Here is a 21,460-nt window from a genome sequence, read left to right as displayed (position 1 = left end):
ACCTACTTAGCAATGTTGCATATTTATATACAGATTTATTCTCATGGGGGTGATAATTGAAAAAATATAAATAAAAAAAGTGTAACATTTTCTATAGCTGTTTTCTTAGTCCAATTTAACAACTGTATATACTTCCTCTAACAATACTGCAGGCTGTTGCTACTAGAGATGTGCAAACGTGTTCGAAAACATTCGCCAATCTCAAATTCAGTATGAACGTAGCACATTCGGATTCATGTTATCTTTCACAAGCATTTTAACTCAAGGTGGGCAAAATTCGGTCACAGTTCGGTAAATCATCACGTTTCCAGTAATGCTTTTGTTATTACTTTCGCTTAGATAGTAGTGCTATATGATGAGCAGGGGGATGTGGGGATGTGTTTAATGAGTAGAGGGGGGTGTGGAGAGGTTAGAGCAGGGGTCCTCAAACTTTTTAAACAGGGGGCCAGATTACTGTCCCTCGGACCGTTGGAGGGCCGGAATATAGTTTAAAAAAATTATGAATAAATTCCTGTGCACACAATAGGCAGCACAGGGCCCCATTAGGCAGCACAAGTCCCCAATAGGCAGGTAGATGTCCCCATTAGGCAGATAAATGTCCCCAATAGGCAGGTAAATGTCCCCAATAGGCAGTACAGGTCCCCATTAGGCAGGTAAATGTCCCCATTAGGCAGGTAAATGTCCCCAATAGGCAGCACAGGTCCTCATTAGGCAGCACAGGTTCCCATTACGCAGCATATGTCTCCAATAGGCAGGTAAATGTCCCCAATAGGCAGCACAGGTCCCCAATAGACAGGTAAATGTCCCCAATAGGCAGCATAGGTCCCCAATAGGCAGGTAAATGTCCCCAATAGGCAGCACAGGTCCCCAAAAGGCAGGTAAATGTCCCCAATAGGCAGCAAAGGTCCCCATTAGGCAGCACAGGTCCCCAATAGGCAGGTAAATGTCCCCAATAGGCAGTACAGGTCTCCATTAGGCAGGTAAATGTCCCCATAAGGCAGGTAAATGTCCCCAGTAGGCAGCACAGGTCCTCATTAGGCAGCACAGGTCCCCATTAGGCAGCATGCATCTCCAATAGGCAGGTAAATGTCCCCAATAGGCAGCACAGGTCCCCAATAGACAGGTAAATGTCCCCAATAGGCAGCATAGGTCCCCAATAGGCAGGTAAATGTCCCCAATAGGCAGCAAAGGTCCCCATTAGACAGCACAGGTCCCCAATAGGCAGATAAATGTCCCCAATAGGCAGCACAGGTCTCCATTAGGCAGGTAAATGTCCCCATTAGGCAGGTAAATGTCCCCATTATGCAGGTAAATGTCCCCAATAGGCAGCACAGGTCCCCAATAGGCAGGTAAATGTCCCCATTAGGCAGCACAGGTCCCCAATAGGCAGGTAAATGTCCCCATTAGGCAGCACAGGTCCCCATTAGGCAGCACAGGTCCCCATTAGGCAGGTAAATGTCCCCATTAGGTCCCCATTAGGCAGGTAAATGTCCCCATTAGGCGGCACAGGTCCCCATTAGGCAGCACAGGTCCCCAATAGGCAGGTAAATGTCCCCATTAGGCAGATAAATGTCCCCAATTGGCAGGTAAATGTCCCCATTAGGCAGGTAAATGTCCCCATTAGGCAGGTAAATGACCCCATTAGGACCCGGCGTTAAAAAAAAAAAAAAAAAAGTACTCACCTACGTCCCTCGCTGCTCTGAAGAGGCGCCCGCTCATCTCAGTCTTCTTCCTGCACAGGCACACAGGCGGCGTGACGTCATCAGGCCACGCAGACGGCGTGATGACAATCACGCCGTGTTAAGGGCTGGTGGAACACACCAAATAATAAGATGGTGTTTAGGTGCGTTCGCAGCCCGGGGTCCACCGTGCAGAGGTGTTAACTGCTGCTCGGTAATGGCGGACGCGATATGGCGGTGAAATAACGGCACACACGGGGTTAACCTCACCCAAGGTGTACTGAGGCGAACTCTTATGACTTAGAGCCGCACTACCGCAAATAATAGATGCCGTAGCCTGTTTTCGCTCACAGAGCTCGGCAGAGCAAGCACTAGCGTAACGTCACAGAACTCAGCCCTTAGACAGCAGGACTGAAGTCCCTCTAGACCGCTAGCGCCCGGCACCGCGACTGCGATACCAACAGGGATCAAATAAATGGCGTGTGCAAGTGTGCAGATGGCCGGTATGCACTGTGGCCTACAGGCTAGCCACTAGCAGGCACTGACTCAGTCTCTAAACCCTAACAACAGACGTATCAAAGGGTAGGGGTTTCATAATGAGTCAGACACCAGATACATGCATCCATCATCATACACACCAAACTATTTGAGTCTATCTTAGCGCATGGCCGAGCGGCCATGCGAACCTTTTATAGCCGCAGGCGTCCGTGATCCTCCTTGCTTCTCGGATGGGCCAATCCGAACACGAGCAGGACCTGAGCACATGACCTTTGATCTCCAATGGGAGATCACTCCACAGGCATGCTCAGTGGCCCGACATGAGGACTTAGTCCCTGGAGGATCTTGCTGCTGAGCAGCATGCATTGCCAAAGCTGAACCAGGGGTGGCAGCAGCAAGCAAACCCACGGAGCTGGTCTGGACAGAGTGCCGGGACCAACAAGTTTGCTGAGCAAGCTCCTCTGCGGCTGGGGAGGAATGGGAGACAGTCAGAGGCAAGGCTCGGGATTCCCGCTGTGCAGTGCCGGAAATCCGACGCCTAACACGCCGTCTGTGTGCACTGTGCTCTGCTGCATACGGAGGGCTGCGTAATGCCTTTCCTCAGCGCCTCATCCCGCCCGCGATTACAGGGCCCGCCGGCATTGAACTGCAGTGCAGTTCATTGTCGGCCTGGCGGGGGGCCGGATGAAAGTCCTTGGCGGGCCGCAGTTTGAGGACCCATGGGTTATAGCATCATGTAAAGAGATTACAGGAACGGCACGCTTTTATTTTTCCTTAACTTTACATGTGTTGATTCTGTCATCCAAAAAGGGGGAAAAAAACCATCCACTATGTCATGACACAAAGTCTTCTGTGATTGGCTGTCAAAGTCACATGGCCATATAAAATCTGACATCTTGTTTTGCTGGCACCGTTTACTCAGTGTTACAGTGCAGAGAGGTCGCTCATGCGCTAGTGCGCATGCTGAAATTGAACTTTTCCATTAAATAGATAGGATCCTGTCCTGTGTGAAATCTATATTCCAGCATCAAACTAGATTGTGCAAAAACTATGTGGCAGTCTCCGGAGGCCCCATTTGCTGCTACAAATAGTTTGTAAAAATACTGTATTTCAGTGGAAAATCAGAAGGCCAGAGTTCCATGTAAAAATCGTTAAGCCTAAAATAGTGTTACATCTAAGATGCCCAATTAGCTACTCCAAATAGTTTGTAATAAAACTGCGTTTCAGTGGCAAATCAGATGGCCAGATTTCCCCTTAAAAATCGTTAGGTATAACAGTGTTATTCAGGCACACTATCTAAAAAAATAAATAGTGATTGTTCACTGACTTATGTGGGACTAAAGGCCCCGTCTCACATAGTGAGACCGCTGATACGTCACCGATTTTGTGACGCAAGAGCGATCTCGCCTGCGATCTCGCTACATGTGACACATAGCGGCGACCGCCCCCCCGCTGGATATCACTGATTGTGCTTGAATGTCCTGGGCCATTTTTTTATCGTCGGCGTCCCGCTGGCCAGCATGCATCGCTGTGTTTGACGCTGACGAGCGACCTCGTTGGCAACACATGATAATGCACCAGCGATCCTTACCAGGTTGCATCGTTGTCGGGATCGCTGGTGCATCGTTGAAGAGATCTGCCTGTTTGACAGCTTACTAGCAACCATGTAGCGACGCACCAGCGATCCCTAGCAGATCATATCGTTGTCGGGATCGCTGGTGCATCGCTATGTGAAACGAGACCCTAAGGTTGTGAAACAGGAGATTACAAGAGGGTAAGGCTACCAACATGAGTGGGAAAAAGCGAGGTCATGGTGGAAGGGAGAATATAATTGGTGTTCAATGTGTATATGAGTTAGGTGTTAATGCGAATGAAAGCTTAACTGAACAAACACCATCTCGTCCTATTCAAAGACCACTGGCAACATTTGTTGTTGGCCGGGCTACTTGACTCCCATACTTTTGCAGTTGCAAAATGGTACACCTTGTAGATGAGGCTCAGAAAGAGCATGTGCTACAGTGAATGGCAAGTGCTGCATCAAGTGGCCTCTCCTTCTCTTGCTCCACCTTATTATCACACACAATACAATCCTCAGAGGTGGAACCCCAATCACCCTTGTTTTTCCTGCGTCAAAAATTTCCAAACGCTCAACTGACTGTGGGGAACCTCAAATTTCAAAAATAGTGTGAACAGGTGCTTAACCTTTAGTCGCCAACTCATACACATTCAAACAAAAAAGGAAGCACACTGTAGCGTCATAACATGCAAACATGAAATATGAAAACTGAATTGCATTACTGCATTAGAAGTATGAAAAATTGAGAAAGTTTAGCGCATAAAATGGCCAATTTATGTGTACCTGGAAGCCACGGTAAGGCATTTCTTGTTTTGCAGGACCCTAACTTAATGCCAATCCTCACTTAGACTAAAGTCTTCATCTGTATGGGAACCTATGTAAATCCTCTCTTTAGACTGAAATCCATATCTCTGTGGAGGGGTGGTGACCCTGCTTTGATTAAAAACGCCTGCGGCTAATAGGTGGAGTGCTCAGTCAGTCAAATTTCTGGACTGCTGTCACACAGGCAGGTACCATGGGAGGGTGACTTACAGCGTTCAAGGGGGCCTAATGGTACCAGACAAGTATACTGTTTCTACTCTGTAGAAATTGATGCCACTTCAGAGACTCAAAGTTGGGGCTCCATCTGATGAGTTGCCTGTACTAGAAGGTGCGTCAGGGGTCTATTATACTGTTACTACTCTGTGGAAATTGATGCCATTTTAGTGGTGTATGATTGTTTAATTATTTTTTTAAATGTGGAGACTCCATGTTGGGTCTCTATTAGGTGGGTTGCCTGTTGTGGAGGCTGCATCAGAATCCTATTATACTGTTTCTAATCTGTGCAAATTGATGCCACTTTAGTGATGTGTGACAATAAATTTCTTAAATGTGGATACTCAAAGTTGGGTCTCCATCTGGTGGGTTGCCTTTAGTAGAAGGTGTGTCAGAGGCCTATTATACTGTTTATATCCTGTGGAAATTGATGCCACTTTAGTGGTGTGTGACAATTATTTTTTTTAAATGTGGAGACTGCAAGTTGGGTCTCCATCTAGTGGGTTGCTTGTGTACGTAGGGCTCCTAGACAGGCAGGCCTGTACTCGCTTTCAGTCAACTACCTGTGTTACTTTCCGTACTTTTTTTTATCATTAGCACTGTATGAAACCAATGTTTTTGCCATCTGAGTGTGGCTGGAATGAAAAAAAATTGGAGGTGTTGTATGAGGTATCAGGTCTCCAGCTAAGAAGGCTTACACCACTCCCTTAAGCACCAGATCCTCATTAAAACTTCAATTTGAAGCTGTAAATGCTGAGCCAGACCCTGAAAACTTATGCATGGGCCATGGCTGACTGCTTCTTTGAGATTTTAAAAGGTTCTGCTGTGGGTCAATTGATCAGTCAACAATCTTATGTCACTTTATCTATATTTTTCTACCAATAGTACTGTAGTAAACTGATTTTTGTGCCATCTGAGTGTGGCTGGAATAAAATAACAGAATAAAAATTGGAGGTGTTGAATGAGGTATCAGGCCTCCCAGCTAAGAAGGCTTACGCTGCTCCCTTTATCACCAGGCCATCACTGAAACTTCAATTCCAAGTTGTGAATGCTGGCTCAGACCCTGTCTTATACATGGCCCATGCCTGACTGCTTGTGCCATAATAAAGTTTCTACTGTGGATCAATTGATTACACTTTTCATGGTGTCTTCCCCTAACTTGACCTTTTTGGGCAGCTTTTTGCCCCCCCCCCGAAGGTGTTGTCTATGCATGTGATTTTGCCTCCAATTGAATTCAATGTGTTCTGATACGTTCGATGAACGGTTCGGTGAACATTTGCCGAATCTGAACCAAACCTTGAAAGGTTCCCTCAGCTCTAGTTGCAACATCTTTCCATACATGTACCTTTATACTAATATATCATTCTTGGTTATGGCTTTTTGGAAGTCCGTGTTACTGTTGGGGTTCAGCACCCCAAACATCGGGTGTTTCCCATGCTGTCATCTCCATGACGGCATGAGAAACACCAGTGGCTCTGATTGGTGGTAAGATCAATACTGCCAGTCAGAGAGCTGCGGATCCCATGCTGTCAGATGACAGCATGAGCCAGCAGCTGAGACTGGCAGTAAAAAGGTTACCTTTGGTCAAAGGAATCGGCTGATGAGAGAGTACCACTCCCATAAGCCTATACCTGCTGTCGCTGATAATAATGAGAGCAGTCAACATTGATGTGAGTATTCAACAGCCAGCGCCTGTGCTAAAAAAATAAATAATAAAAATTGCAAAAAAGGCAAAAAACACACCGGCGCTGCAAATGCACAGTCAATGGATATGCTGCTGGCACACCTGGCAAATTAAGTGTGCTATCTGCCACTGGAAAAAACAACTACAACGAAACTGAAGGTGGCCGCGCTTATACCGCTGTGTAATGAATGTATCACCCAAACTGAAAGTAGCAGTCAAACTGAAAATAGGCACTACTCACTGTTGCGAAGACTAGTTATAGCTGATCATGTCGATCTTGTGTTCACAATAATTGGAAAGGAAAAATTCCTGAACTGAAGCAAAAACGGGGAGCGTCCTCCCGTTTGCAAAAAGGAACAGCTCCCAGCAAGAGAGCGCGTCCCCCTGGCGGCAGACAGCCACGGCCGATGGCGCCGCCGAACAGTAGCGTGGTGAGCAGGGGGCGTGACTGGCGGGGGCGTGAATTGTGGGTGGTGACGTCACCGTGCAAGAACCAATCCTGACGCGTTTCGGGGAAGCCGTCCCCCTTCCTCAAAGGTATGGAACATACACTGCCACCCACACTCTATATACCCCCGCCTGCACAAGAAAATGACGCACACTTAACCCATTATGTGGCGCAACCTCCTTAAACTAAATACTAAATACATAAAAAGCTGAACTTTATTCAAACAAAAACTAATGAATGGGACAATTAATTACAAAAATGCTTATAAACAGTTGTGATAAAAATAAAAATAAAAATAAAACAAACTCCACCCCCCAAAATATTTTGATTGGTTGTTGTAATTCCAACAATAAATAATAAATAATATCCAAAGAGACGGTCCTTCTTATCTACAAGGATACTTATTTATATGGGTCACAAAGCATAAAGTTCGATTTCATGATTAAGCCCATTTGGCACCAAACTATCCAATGTAAAAATCCACCTGGATTCGACCCTCGACATACTCTTAATAAAGTCACCACCCCTCGGATTTTTTCGGACCTTTTGAATGCCAAAAAAAGTGGACCCCACACATGTCTTGCCATGTTTCTCCACAAAATGGCGAGACAGTGGATGTCCTAAAAATCCCTTAGAGATATTGTTCAAATGTTCTTTTATTCTCTCTTTAAGTTTTCTTTTTGTACGACCAACATAGAACTTATTGCAGGGGCATTTTACTATATAAATAATCCCCGTAGAGTGGCATGTTAAATTGTCCCTAATATGGAACATCTCAGTTTTATCCATATTCCAAAAAGTGGTCTGCGTGATTCTCTTGTTTTTCACCTGCACACAACATGAACAATTACCACACGGGGTAAAGCCCCCAGTAATGTTGGAATATTTCCCATTTAATGTGTTACTACCATTTAATAAACCTTTCTTCTGGGTGGGTGCTAGCAAATTGCCAATATTTTGAGCCCTTCTATAAACAAACCTGGGTTTCTCAGGTAAAAGCTCACCTACCAATTTATCTCTCTTTAAAATAGGCCAATATTTCTGGATGATCTTAGTAAAAGCTCTAGGATTATTATGAAATTGAGTGATAAAGGGTAATTTACCAATCTCTTGTTTAATATTCGGAATACCCAAGGCCTGTTTCTCTCCATTGATCAACCTGCTCCTAGAAGCAGATTTTGCTACATGTCTAGCTCGATCTACAATGGATACATCATACCCTTTCTCCACAAATTGAGCTTGTAAAAAACTGGCTTCAATATCAAAATCACTATCTTTAGTACAATTGCGTCCAATGCGCATGAATTGGCTCTTTGGGATGTTTGAAAGCCACAAAGGGAGATGACAACTGTTCATATGAATATAACTATTACAGTCCACATCCTTATGATAACATTTAGTATAAATGGAGTTATTTTCCACAAAAATATTAAGATCCAAAAAATTGATATTAGTGAGACTAATACTAGAAGTAAATTCTAAACCAAATGAATTATCATTAATCTCCTTCAAAAAGGAGTCTAAACTGGTCTGGGACCCCTGCCAAATGAAGAGCACATCATCAATGAAGCGCCACCAATAAATTAATCCCTCTCTCAAATGGTCATTGTAAAAAATATTGGACTCCTCCCACCTTCCAACAAATAAATTTGCATAACTTGGGGCAAATTTTGTACCCATGGCCGTGCCCCAAGTCTGCAAATAGAACTGATTGCAATAAATAAAATAATTATGTTTTAAAATGAATCTCATACTATCTACTATAAATGATATTTGAAGGGGGTTAAAAATTTTGGATTTATGAAGAAAATACTCAGCAGCATCACACCCTTTTTCTTGATTAATAACAGTGTACAAGGACTTGATATCCAGAGTACCCAAAAAACAATTAGGAGCCCACTTCACCAATTCCAAGCTTTTTATAGTATCTCTGGTGTCCTTTAAATAAGCCGGAAGCCCAGACACACAAAGTTGTAGATGCGTGTCTACATATTCCGACAGATTTGCAGTAAGACAATTGATCCCAGAGACTATCGGTCTTCCTGGTGGATGGCTAGGATTTTTGTGGATCTTAGGGATATGATAAAAAACCGCTAAACTCTGTGTCCTATTATTAATAAAACAAAATTCTTTTTTATTTAAAATACCCAAAGCTTTGCCTCTTTGGGCTAAAACATCCAGTTTTTTGACAAAATGAGAAGTGGGGTCACCAAATAATTTTTTGTACGTAATATTGTCACTGAGAAGTCTTAATGACTCCTCATGATACTCTTTGCGATCCAAAACTACAATGCCTCCCCCTTTGTCCGCCCCTTGAATGACAATATCATTGTTATCTTGAAGGCTAATTAAGGCCCTCTTTTCTTCTCCAGAAAGATTCTGAGGAGCAAATCTACGGTTCCTGTTCTTTATTTTTCTAATATCCATAGAGACCAGTGTCTCAAATGTATAAAAAGCATTAGAATACTCACTGATGGGATTGAACACTGAAGGATTTGCTAATGATGTATGAATGTACTTACTAGGGGCCGAGCCAGATGGATGGAAGCCGGCCATTTGTTTTTTTTAAAAATATTTTTTAAAAGCCAAATTCCGAAGAAATTTTTTCATGCTCACATATAAGTTAAACGGGACAGGCTCAGTGGTTGGAGCAAATTTTAAACCTTTTTGGAGGAGGGCTTCTTCTTTAGAAGACAAAATGTGTGAACTGAGATTAAAAATTTTTTGACTGTGACCACTTATGTTCGTTTTCTTTTTGGTGAGTTTCCTCCCTCCTCTCTTACCACGCTTGACTTTGTATTTCGGACCTGAAAAAAATTTGAATTGATTTTGGAGGTACCTCCCTTTTTAGAAAACATTGATCCTTTATTCAAATTCTTTAAAGGTTGAGTTTTCTTGCTCCCATTACCCAGATTCCTAGATACCACATTTTTAGAATTCAAAAATCTTGAAAATGGTCTTTGTGTTGAAGTGTTATGATTCACAGAATTCCTCATTCTGCTTCCCCCCATGCCGCCAGGCACCTCCCCAGTGGATGTCCCGAAGGTATCCACCAAAGAGGGTGCATCTCCACCCGTGACTGGTGGAGGGGCAGCTCTACACAAGGTGTCTAGATTTTCACCCTCTGACATTAGAGGTGAAAACCTGTTTCTGATAGGAATACTGGTGTCCGTAGGTGTATATACATCCAGCACTCGAGTGGTGTACCGAGAGCTGCATAGCCCCTTCCCCCTAACTGCGGGGGATTCAGGGGTGTTATCCTGTACCTGTTGACTCCTTATATTAATTGACATTGGAGTATATTGAGTGGAGTTGGAATTAGCATAAGTGGAAAAGACTGGTGAGGTATCTTCTGGAATCTGGGATGAAGAGCCTTTATATTCATCCAATACCAAAAACTGGGTTGCTGAGAGGGATTGTGATGAAGTATCATTACAAGAATTAACAGACTGTCTGGAAAGATTATATCCTGAGAAAGGCACTTCGTCCCTCTCAAATTTTCTCATTTCCTTCTCTTTTATCTGAAGTCTGCTAGTAATATTGGTTGCCAGTTCTTGAATTTCATCAAGATGAGTAATATTGGTTGCCAGTTCTTGAATTTCATCAAGATGAGTAATATTGGTTGCCAGTTCTTCCTCAGCTCTAGTTGCAACATCTTTCCATACATGTACGTTTATACTAATATATCATTCTTGGTTATGGCTTTTTGGAAGTCCGTGTTACTGTTGGGGATCGGCACCCCAAACATCGGGTGTTTCCCATGCTGTCATCTCCATGACGGCATGAGAAACACCAGTGGCTCTGATTGGAGGTAAGATCAATACTGCCAGTCAGAGAGCTGCGGATCCCATGCTGTCAGATGACAGCATGAGCCAGCAGCTGAGACTGGCAGTAAAAAGGTTACCTTTGGTCAAAGGAATCGGCTGATGAGAGAGTACCACTCCCATAAGCCTATACCTGCTGTCGCTGATAATAATGAGAGCAGTCAACATTGATGTGAGTATTCATCAGCCAGCGCCTGTGCTAAAAAAATAAATAATAAAAATTATCAGACTAGTAAGGGGCCTTGGATATTGGCCCCACAGTCTAAAAATAGTAGCCCTTAGTCTCCCCAGAAAAGGCGCATTTATTCGATGCACCAATTCTGGGTCTTTGTCCGGCTGTTCCCACCTGTCCTCACCTTATATAACAACCTAAAAAATTGTCCACATGGCTAAATAGGACATATCCCTAAGCCAGAACCTAAAAACCGAGCACTTAGGATTTTGAAAGAAGTATAAGAGTAATCCTTATGAAAAATTACTAATGAACCTCAAAATCCATAGAAAAATAGGAGTTTGATGCAAATCAGTACACAATGAACACAAGACAAAAAGCATAGCATTCAGATGACCAAGAGAATAGCAGCTAAAAGAGGCCAGTAGAGTTGAGCGAAACGGGTTGGCCAAATTCAGAATTAGCCGACTTTTGCTAAAGTAGGGTTTCGCCGATCGAAACCTGACCATAGCGTGAGGTCGGCCATGAGGTCGCCGACTTGAGCACCAAAGTCGCGTTACCCACAATGCTTCCAGTGCCTTTTCTCATCCAATCATCAAGGACGCACACTGTGGGCAACGCGATTACATAGGCAGGGGGCCCCACCATGTTAGAGAAGGGCATTGAAGTGATTGGCTTTGTGTGGCGTCACAGTGACTATAAAAGGCCGTGACCGCCGACCGCCATCTTACTTCTGCCGATCTTAGCATAGGGAGAGGTTGCTGCTGCTCATTCTCAATAGGGAGAGTGTTTAGGCAGGCCAAAAAAAAATTGCTTCTGCTGATAGCGAATGTCACTGTACAGCACAACAGTATAGTGTGCAGGGACAGTGGAGGATATATTTGTGTACAGCAGCTCTGTTGGTTATTAGTCTGCCTTTTAAGGCTCCCTGATAGCTGCATTTCTGTTTGCATACTGCTGTGCAGAGTGCTTTTTTAAAAGCGAAAATCCTTTTATTCCTTTTTTTCTACACAGTAGATACTGAGCATAAATTTTTTCACACACCTTATAGAGGTGTACACTCCTCATACACTACTGTGTAACGGCTGGTATCACGGACAAATACATGTTATATGTGTGTGACGCCATAAAAAAATACACGGAGATTAATATTTTTCCCTACATACACCATATAGAGGTGTCCGATTCTCACACAGTATCGAATATCTGGTGTTCTTATTATGGTAACATCTATACAAAGTCAGCGTGTGTGTGTGACACTCCATAAATACATATATGGACATTTCCATTTCTCTATACACCATATTGAGCTGTCCGATTCTCAAACAGTATCTGATATCTGGTGTTCTTATTATGGTCACATCTACATAGAGTCAGCGTGTGTGTGACATTCCGTAAATACATATACGGAGATTGACAGTTTCACCAACAATGTATACAGCTGTACACCACTGATACAGTACCATATATCTGCTTGTTGGATTACGGTGAAATACATACTGGGTGAGCATCTGTGACTCACAAAATATACGGAGATTTCACTTCTTGCATACACCTTACACAGCTGTACGCTACTCTTACAGTACCATTTCTCTGCTGGTATTTTTGGTACATTTTCCCAAACATGAGGAAGTCTGGTGGAAGAGGCCGCAGACGTGGGCGGGGGGGCGCAGCTGGTACTGATGGTGGTGGTGGTGGTGCATCGGCTGGTTCTGGCAAAAGCACAATAGCAGCTAAGGCAGGAGGTGTTGAGCCTGCATAATCGTCTGGCACAAGAAGACCTTTAAGGTTCCCTTTTCTGGGAGTAGGTAAACCGCTTTTAAAGCCGAAGCATCAGGAACAGGTTTTGGCTTACATTGCAGAAACAGCCACCAGCTCTATTGCCTCCTCTTCTGAAGTTACAAAAACTACCAGCACAGAGTCGTCAGTGCAGGCCTCTGGTCAGGAAAAACACCTTTCCTTGGGCCTTCACCCACACCAAAAGTGAAGGATGCTAAAGCACACACTTCAGATTACTCCATGGAGCTCTTTTCACATACCATTCCTGGGTTATCAAGCCAAATCTTGAATTCCCCAGTCCAAGATGAATCTGACATGGAGTGCACTGATGCACAGCCACTGCTAGATGAATCTGCTGTTACATTCACCTACAGCACTACACTGCCCCCTCAGTCTACTGAGCCTGAATCAGACCCTGATGAAACTCAGGTGCCCCTTCCCGCTTACTATACCACCTTACACGGTGACACAGAGGAAGGTACAGAGGAAGGTGCAGATGACATTGAAGATGAGGTCAAGGATGACCCAGTTGTTGACCTGGATTGGCATCCATTGGGGGAAGAGGGTGCTGGTGACAATAGGTCAGAACAGGAGAAGGATCCGCAGCAGGCATCATCATCGCAGCAGCGGTTATCCGGCAGGCCCGTAGCTGTCAAAAAACTTGGCAAGAAAACTAAAAGAGTTGCAGGACAGCTTGGCCAGACGGTCTAATTAGCACAGCGTGCAAGCCCTGAATATTTGTACCATAGTAGGAAGAGTGCTGTGTGGCACTTTTTTGAACAAAATCCTACTGATGACGCAAAGGTTATCTGTAAGGACCTTTAGCAGTGGGAAAAATCTAAGAAATTTGAATACCAGTTGCATGCTTAGACATTCAACCAACATGCACTTGCAAGCGTGGACTGACTACAAAACCTGAGGTAGCACATGTGCACCTGCTCAGACTGAAGTTAGCCGGCAACGCTCCATCGCTTCCCACACTGTAAGGCCACCGCTAAGCACACCACCATCAAGAAATGTTGAGTTGTCGTCGCTAGGCCAAACCAGTCACGCAAACACAATATTTTTGGAAGGAAATACTGAATCTAGGCCATCAACACCCTCACCATCACCAACCCCTTCTCAGTCCGTCATGTCCAATGCTAGTTCCCCCATATGCAGCTCTCAAGTCCAGCTCACCCTACCAGACACTCTGAGTAGGACAAGAAAGTACTCATCCTCTCATCCGCGTACACTGGCTTTGAACGCCTAGTGTTATGATTGGGTCACCGAGGAGGAAAGAAAGACCAAGCTAAGCCACAGAAAACCAGAGAGGTTGGTAACTAAGCAGATTGCAGACCCCTGATCCTATCCACACAAATAGCAGTAGCCGTGGAGCATACCTACGATGATCCTAGTCGCCTCGACTCAGCCGGAGAGCTAAATAAACCTAAAGCAAGAAAGAGAAAATCTAAACTGCCCCAGAGCAGACCCCAAAGGAATAGATAGCCCCAAAACATATATTGTCGGTGAGACAAGATGAAAACACAAAGGCAGGTAGGAAAATAGACTGAGCAAATGATGGGGCCCACACTAACTAGACAGGACAGGAAAGGAAAGACACTGTCTGCAATCACGCAAAAAACCCTGCTAAAAATGTCCAACACGTCTGATAGAAAAATACTAAAGTCACATGACTTCGCCCACTATATCAGCACTCTGGTATATTCTGAAAGCAGAGCAAAAAGAGGCCAATCTAATAAGGGACAAAAACAAACTGGCACATGCAGTAACATATGGATGGAAATTCAGCTCAGCCCCAGCCGAAGCTGGCTGACCACACAAAACTGAAATAGACAAAACCAGATCAAATGTGAACAATAGCAAAAGAACACTTAGTGAGCATGCAGGGACTGAGCTGGAAACTAAGACCTCAGGAGGCAAGAAAAAAATCACCAGCAGGGATAGAGGGAGTCGGCTGCCTTAAATCCAGTCAGAAACTCAAGATCTCCAATCGTCCTCCTTATTATCAGGTGGCAAGCCTCTGTTAATCAGATCAGCTCCATTACCTCCAGTAACCACCAGAGGGAGCCCAGAAAAAGAACTCGCGACCCCTCTGTCAATACAACCAGCTCCACTACCTTCACTAGTAACCAGAGGTAGGCCAGAAAGCGAATTCACAACAGCCTACATTGCCAAGCCAATCTCATTAGAGATGATGCTCTTCCGTTTAGTAGAAAGCAAAGCTTTCCGAGAGCTCATGGCCTACACTGTCCCACGCTATGACCTACCCAGTCGGCACTTCTTTCCTCGAAAAGCCATCCCTGCCCTCCACTGGCATGTGAAAGACCGCATTGTCAATGCAGTCAAGCAATCAGTGAGTGGAAAGGTGCACCTCACAACAGATGCATGGACCAGTAGGCATGGCCAGGGCCGTTATGTGTCCATCACTGCGCACTGGGTTATTGTAGTGGATGCAGGCTCCACAGGGGACAGCGGTGGTAGAACAGTGCTGCCTAGCCCAGGTATAGGAAACAGTTGGCTGTAGGCGTTCGACCCTCCTCCTTCGCCTCCAGAAGCAAAAGCTCATTGACAGAGCGCAGTCGCACGAGCACTCCATCCACATCTGTCAGTGTTGCACACGAGGTGTCCCACTATTGAACAGCTAGTGCTAAGCGGCAGCAGGCTGTTTTAAAAATGATGTCTTTGGGCAACAGTAGACACACCGCGGAGGTACTGGCCGACTACTTGCATTGACAAACTGTGTCATGGCTGGGCAGTCTATATCTTGAGACAGGCAAGGTAGTCAGTGATAATGGGTGGAATTTTGTGGCATCCATAGCCCGTGCAAAACTCACACACATACCTTGCCTGGCTCACACCTTGAACCTGGTGGTGCAGTGCTTCCTAAATAATTATCCGGAGTTAACAGCCCTGCTTCATAAGGTGCGAAGACTGTGCTTGCACATCCGTCGCTCAAACGTCCACTCCAGTCGTATGCAGAAGCAGCAGCGATCACTCAACGTCCCCAAGCACCGCCTAACCATAGACGTTGCTACAAGATGGAACTCCACCATACACATGGTTGAGAGGCTGTGTGAACAGAGGCAGGCTGTAATGCATTTTTGGGAGGATACACGGGCAGGAAGTTTGAGGGCAGACATGGAATTGTCGGGTGTGCAGTGGTCAAAGCTGAAAGACCTCTGTAAAGTCCTTCAGTGTTTTGAGGAATGCACACGGCTGGAAAGTGCAGACGAAGATATCATAAGCATGAGCATACCACTTATGCGTCTGCTCATGCAAACTTTGACGCACATTAAGGATCAGGCGTCTGCAGCTGATGAGCAACAGGAGGAGGAGGGAAGCCTTGATGACAGTCAGCCATTGTCTGGTCAGGGAACTGGCGTGGAATAGGTGGAGGAAGAAGAGGAAGATGAGGAGGAGGTTGAGGGGGATGATTATTTTGGGGAGGAGGATGCTTCTCAGGGGGCAAGAGAACATGTGGGCGTGCCAAGGTCAGGTAAAGGGTTTGGGCGTGACTGGAGGGATGTGGATTTGCCAGAAAGTGCTCCTCCACCTACCACTGGCAGTGCAGCATTGACACCTGAAACATTGGCCCACATGTGTGATTATGCCTTGTGAATCCTAAAAAGGGCCCCCCGCATTGCCAAAATGATGAGGGATGATGACTACTGGTTGGCCAGCATCCTCGATCCACGCTATAAAGGCAAATTACACAACATCATGCCATAGGAGAACCTAGAGCTAATATTGGCTAACAAACAACCAACTCTGGTAAACAGGTTGTTTGAGGCATTCCCAGCACACAGCAGCAGAGCTGGTTCTCCCACGAGCCGTAGTGGGCAAAATGGAAGAGGCGTTCGTGGTGCACACAGCTGAACTGGTGTTGGAGGCAGGGGTTTCCTGACCATGTTGTGGTCTGATTTCTCAAGTCTGGCCCACATGACAGCTAATACAGAATCGATTGCAAGTGACAGGAGACAGCAGTTGTCAAGTATGGTTACAAACTACTTCTCCTCCCATATCGAGGTTCTCCTTCACAGGTCATTCCCCTTTGATTATTGGGCCTCAAAACTGGACACATGGCCTGAATTGGCACAATATGCCTTACAGGAGCTCGCTTGCCCTGCTGGTAGTGTGCTATCTGAAAGAGTCTTCAGTGCTGCTGGATCAATCCTGACAGAAAGAAGGACCCATCTGTTGACCCAAAATGTTGATGATCTAACCTTCATTAAAATGAACCATGCATGGGTTTCAAAAGATTTTGTCCCACCCTCCCCTGATAACACATAGGTTGCCAGAAAAAAGGCTCGCTTTTTTCCTCCTCTTCTTCTGACTTCTCCAATTCCTCCATTTGCAGCAGCTGAAAGTCCAGCCTACACATCAATATCTGCCATTCTTTAAACCACCCTAAATGGGCTGCCCCCCCATCCCAGGCCCGGGGTCAGAACCCAGACAAGTGCTGTTGCCCTGAACAGGTGTGTGGGCCCACCCTTGGCGACGGCACTGGCACAGGGCCTCTCATAGTACTATAAAGTGTCTCTGATGGTGGAGGGCCCACTTGCCGTCAGACACACTGGCGTACTATGAGGGGCCCTGTGCCAGTACCGGCGCCCATGAGTGGGTCCACCCTGCTTGCTCAGGGACACAGCACTTGCAATACTTACCTCTCCCTGCTGCACCGCTGTGTAGTCTGGCCAGTTAAATCCGTCACAGGGTCGGCCACTACAAAATTTGGTGTACTGATCAATGATGGTTAAGATGTAGCTATGTCCTGTCCTGCTGGCCTCTACCTTCAGATTACCAATGGCTGCCATTTGTAATGGACGTCAACTCCCAATCGGATGAAGTGGTGCTTTATGATCACCTTTCACATTTTTCATAGTCACAGATGTGTGACATTCCTGCCACCATTTTTCAATGTCTCCTCTCATGCCAATCCAAAAGAATCCCCTACGGCCTGTGGCTTGTGTGTTTTGCACTCCAAAGTGACCAGACAGATCATGATAGGCAGTGATGACTGTTGTGAGTTCATTTTCCCCTTCGTCACTGAGGTCTGGTGAACTCCCTATTCTGGTAAAGGAAGGTAATGAGCCTGATTATCAGGCACCTGAGCCTTTTGAGGATGAGTGGCTGAGTGGAGTCACAGACTGGATATAAGGCTGCCGACGCCCTTCTGCCCTGCGGGAGATTTCTCTGTGGACTTCTAGGACACCAGTCTGATTCCTGCTCCTCTAAAGCTAAGTTTTCTGCTTTGCCTATTAGCATTTGTGTTTTGTTTTTGTTTTCCTTGCTTTTCTGGATTCTGCCATTCCCTGCTTTGGTGAGCTGAATCTCTTTTTGCCGGTTGCTCTGTCTTCAGAATATTCCTGAGTACTGACATAGCTTTTTTGAAGCCTAGCGTCTTCAGGGCCTTTTTCACTGTCAGTCTGTTGGCTCTTATTTTCATAGGGTTTTTCACGGATTGCTGACAGCAGCCTTCCTGTGCTTTCCTGTCTAGTTAGCTTGGGCCCCGTCTTTGCTCAGTCTATCTTTCTGTCTGTGTTAGTGTTTTCATCTTGCTTCACCGTCATTATATGTTGGGGGCTGCCTATTGCTTTGGGGTCTGCTCCGGGGCAGTTTAGATTTCCCCTTTCTTTCTTTAGGCCTATTTAATTCTCCGGCTGTGATCGAGGGGTCTAGGGCATCGTAGGAACCCCCCACGGCTACTGTTAGTTGTTGTGGATAGGATCAGGGGTCTGCAATCCGATAGCTGCCAACCTCTCTGGTTTTCTGGACTTAGTTAGCATTTCTGTTTTTGCCTCCTACGGTGACTCAATCATAACAGATGACCATGTCTACAGCTCTCCCTGTGATCACATTTTGATGGAGACAAGTTATGGTGATGGGATCGACGCTACTGCAATACAGCAACCCTTTCTTCACTAATTTGCGTTTTAGCTGTATCCAAAGTTAAAGTTATTGAGGGTCATCATCGCCTCTGTGAATTCTCCCGGGAGGTTTTCCCGTGATTACTAATTCCAAAACTTCTAAAATCACTCGACTTTACGTTTGTACTTTTATCCATCTGCCTTCCTCTAGCGGACAGTCTGGTCTGGCTGACTGACACTGAAATATAAACAAAGATTTCAAAGTACTCCAAAACTGTATACTGGTGTATGTTTCGAATACATTTCCCTTTTTTCTCTTTTTTATATTCGGGTGTAATCCATACTGAGCCAGTGAGAGTCTGTTTCTGACTCTGGAAATATATACTGAGATTTACAATGCCCCCTACACTGTATACAGCTGTACACTTCTGATCCATTACCCTTTTACTGCTTTTTATATTGTGTAATCCATACTGACCCTGAGAGCGTCTTTGTCTGCCTCCTGAAATAAATAGGGAGATGTGCAATGTTTTAACAATACTATATATGTACCTTGTATCTGGTGATACAGTAACCTTTGTATACTTTTTATATTCCTGGCTAATGCATACTTGGACTGAGAGTGTCTGTGTCTGCCTCATGAAATGTCTACGGAGATTTTGAATGGTTAAGCTATACTAAATATGCCTTGTATCTGGTCATACTCTACCCTTTTTCAACTTGTTACATTATTGTCAAATCCATACTGAGCGTGTGAGCATATGTGTCTGCCTCCTGAAATACATACAGAGATTTTTGTGTATTTTAAGTATACTATATATACCTTGTATCTGTTGATCCAGTACCCTTTGTGCCTGAAATTCATCCTCCACCCACCACTCAAAGTGCATCATTGACACCTGAAACATTGGCCCACATGTGTGATTATTTCTTGCGGATCTTTATCTATTATGGTGTGATCCATACTGAGCCTGTGAGAGGCTGTGTGTTACTCTTGAAATATATATGTAGATCGCCAAATGACCACAACACTGTATACAGCAGTATGTTTGGGAACCATTCCCCTTTTACTGCTTTTTATATTGTTGTGTAATCCATACTGGGCCTCAGAGCGTCTGTGTCTGCCTCCTGAAATAAATAAGAAGATTTTGAATTTGAAACTATACTATATATACCTTGTATATGGTGATACTGTACCATTTTTCTACCTTTTAGATTGTTGTCGAATCCATACTGGCCATGACAACGTCTGTGTCTGCCTCCTCAAATATATACGTAGATTTATAATGTTGAAACTATACAATATATCCCTGTTATCTGGTGTTAAAATGAAACGCCATGCAGGGCCGGGGGTTACTCAGTACCAGGCCTTTCAGGCTCTTTTAAGGGGGAAGTATGTCAAGGTGGTGATTGGGACCCGGTTCGTGGCCCTTGGTGTCCAATAAAGAAGATGACAGTTCAGATGAGGGGGAAAATGCTATGATAGTTAATTTGGAAAAGGGGGATCGTGACGCCACCCGTGGTACTCGGCTAGGGTAGCCAACGCAGCAATGCAGATCCTCTGGGCCGATGTTAAAGCAGCCAAGATGATGAAGCTCTCCATGGGCAGAGCTGTATCCCAGGGCAATTGAGATGGCGTTTGTGAGCCGTTGACTTTGAGGGTGAGTGTAGCATGTGTAGCAGGTGAGTTGTAAAAGACACCAAGGACATACTTGGGTGCATTTTCTGAGTTTTTCCTCAAACGTTTTGTGCACCAGATGATCCGATTGGTACTTTGTCATCCGAGAGAGGGGTCCTGCAAACTCCAAGGTAGATCATGAACACCTGTTCAAGACTTCTCCTTGTGTATCCTTTCTAGGCCGTGTCTCTGCGCTGATCTCTCCCTTCCTTCCTGCTGTGCACCTTCTCAAACAGTGTCCCAAGCCGGCATCCACGGATCACACCGGGCGATGTGGGTCAGGCTCCGGGGTCCTTTATTCCAACTGCTGCCTTTCTGAGTATTGAATGCGGCTGCAACTGAGGCACTTAAAGTTACCTCAGCCTCCGTCTTTCTAGCTGAGCCCTGTATTTCTCCACTACCTTCAGGAGCCACCTTCCCCAACGATGCCTGGTCCTTCCTTCTCCAGAAACGGGCTTCACAGGTGGCTTATTGCACTCCCCGTGCCCCAAGGACCACTTCCTTCCAGTCTAGGAGCTTGGACAAGATTTTTCTCTCTTCTCTGACCCTTAGCCCTCTCACAGCAATCCTGCTCTTACTCTGTCCTGTCACCGACTGACAATTCTCTAGAAAAATCCATTTACCTCAGACTAGCTCCACCCATCAACTGTCAGCTTGCTCTCTATGATTGGATGCCTACAATAACTCCACTACCTAAGCTCCTCCCACTGTACATATCTTCCACAGTAACCCCCAACACCCTTTCCTAGTCAGTCTTGGATGAGGCCCTCCTCCCGCCGGGTACACCCAGAAAACACTGACTAACTAGTGTGTGTGCTGAGTGCAGGGTTAGGAGTCCTGAGTGGTGATCCCTCCTTACCTGAGGGTGGGATACCACACCTTTGTATGAGGTGCAGTACCTCTGTGGCGACCGTACCCTCAGGGTCACCATAGTACTCTTTCTCAACTTTCTATATTGTTGTCGGATCCATACTGGGCCTGAGAGCGTGTGTGTTTGCCTCCTGAAATGTATGCAGAGATTCAGTATGTTTAAACTATACTATATATACCTTGTATCTAGTGATACTGTACCCTTTTGCAAATTCTTATATTATTGTCTAATCCATACTTAGCCTGTGACCATCTGTGTCTGACTCATGAAATATATACGAAGATTTACAATTATCCCTAGACTGTATAGAGCTGTCTACTTCTGAAACAGTACCATATATCTGCTG

This window comes from Dendrobates tinctorius, unplaced genomic scaffold, assembly GCF_039654945.1.
Source record: "Dendrobates tinctorius isolate UK_male_01 unplaced genomic scaffold, ASM3965494v1 ptg000134l, whole genome shotgun sequence".
NCBI classification, from domain to species: domain Eukaryota; kingdom Metazoa; phylum Chordata; class Amphibia; order Anura; family Dendrobatidae; genus Dendrobates; species Dendrobates tinctorius.
Note: the sequence above shows the minus strand (reverse complement) of the source record.